This window comes from Nuphar pumila, chromosome 12 (genome assembly GCF_984573655.1).
Source record: "Nuphar pumila chromosome 12, dmNupPumi1.hap1.1, whole genome shotgun sequence".
Classification (NCBI taxonomy): Eukaryota; Viridiplantae; Streptophyta; class Magnoliopsida; order Nymphaeales; family Nymphaeaceae; genus Nuphar; species Nuphar pumila.
This window is the reverse complement of record NC_143260.1, coordinates 78,235,782-78,237,613: the sequence shown is the minus strand read 5'-3', so window position 1 is coordinate 78,237,613 and position 1,832 is coordinate 78,235,782. Positions and strand designations below refer to the sequence as shown.

The 1,832-nt window shown below is 40.1% G+C and overlaps 1 non-coding gene across 1 annotated transcript; it reads right to left on the bottom strand.

Annotated features, from left to right (window-relative positions):
• Positions 1 to 1,297: 1,297 nt before the first annotated feature.
• Positions 1,298 to 1,417, bottom strand: LOC149821046 (U5 spliceosomal RNA). The gene has a single exon (XR_016426903.1). It is a non-coding gene; the product is annotated as a U5 spliceosomal RNA (small nuclear RNA).
• Between the last annotated feature and the right edge of the window lie 415 nt (positions 1,418 to 1,832).

Sequence of the window (1,832 nt, the reverse complement as noted above, 5' to 3'; positions counted from 1 at the left end):
TGGAAACGTCCATCATTTTAGAGAGAGAGAGAGAGTACATAGGTAATCGGTTAAGTATACATTAATAAACTCCTTAAAGTTAGGAGAGAGGAACTTTGATCGAAGCCCTCCGTTAGGAGGGAGGACGGTTCTGGCTAGTGTAGCTAAAGAACAATCAGTAAGATAAAAATTCAACAGTCTAGTTGGGTTCTTTGATTTCCTCTTGTATAGACTTAAATCTCGATTGATGTTAGTTAACTTCCAAAATTTTTATTTTCGACCAGACAATAATGGTGTAAACTCCAGATAGCTTTCCCTAAGTCCAGAGGAAAACAAAATACAGAAACCAGCTCCAATCCAGCTCATATTGTAAGAGATTCATTAGGAAATACGTTCAGATGGAAGCATCCAGATTTAGATCCAAACACAGTGTGTTGGTCATGTTTAGAACCAGAGGCTGTAGCCCAGTCCTGCCTCCCGAAACAGTTAATTTTTTTTTTTAAAGCCCAGCCCTGATTCCATATGAAATAGATTTTTATCCATTTTTTTAGTCCAGTCCTAGCCCAGCTCTGACTGCAGCAAATAGTTTGATTTGTCCATATGAAATAGATTTTTATTAATAATTGTAGCCATTTTTTATTTTATCTCAAAAAAAAAAATTCGCCCCCAACCAATTTTTTTTTTTTTTGGGGGGGGGCCTACAACCCTGTTTGCCTCCCCCACGTGATTTCTCTACTGTGGACATCGGCATTTGAATCACTAAATTCCAACACCTGAACAGGTTTTTCCAGTAATTGTAAAATCAATGACTTTAGATCCATCAGATATTGTTGACTCCATAAAACGTATTTTTACACCAAAAAATAAATAAAATCCAAATGTCATTTCCTATTAATTCAAGTATACTGAACATATCTACCACATAAGCAGGTTGAATCAAAACAACCTGCATTTTCAGATTTCAGTTAGACATAAGCAAATGATTGTACCAAATATATAAGAATATATCATAAGAGCTATTGCAGTCACGGTAGTAGTGGGTTAGGAATGGCTGGCAGTAGCTCAGGGCGGGGTCGGGGACAAGTCTCTCCATCGCCGTTCCATCTCAAAATCCTGCCATTCATTCCCCCCCTTCATCCTCGTTTGAACAGGTCTAAATGGGGCGGGACTTTCTCCTCGATCCATTGCCATCCTTCAGGTCCCGGTTTTCCCAAGTCCACGGGCATCCCTAGTGAGGGTAAATGAACGGGTAATCAACAACAGCAAGCGTCTAGACCAAACCACCCGCCTAAAACTCTTAAATTTGTTCATTGTTGGGCTTTTCTCAAAGAGAAAAAGGCCCTCCAAAAATAAGCGTATGCCGCTTTTAAGTGCCGAGCACACGGTATTCTTTAGTAAAAGGCGAAAGAATAGTTCGCTCTGTGCTCACCACGCGGCTGCGTGAATTTTAGCAGCGGCTGCCTATACCCTTATATAATGTCGTGGCAGCCGGTCCGTCCCTCTACCTGATCGATACAGGACTAAACCATATGTTGTTTGTTGCATTGAATTGGCAAAGCTTTTAGCTTGCCACTCTTTTTCTTGTAAAATACTCTTTTCCAACTGGGAGTTGGTGGTCGTCAGCTTCGACCTTTTCTTTCTTCTGAGGTAGTTTTTTCTAACTTGGAGGCATAGTAACAAACGTTAAAAACGGCAAAATCTGGTTTTTCCAAAATCTCGGCAATAAAAAAATAAATTTAAAAAATATTGGCCGTCAGCCCTATGGCACTTTTGAAAGAATTTCAAAACAAAAAGAAGGGTGAAATCTCACTGGTCACAGGGGGCGGCAGCCCGGGGACATCTTTCAAAAAAAT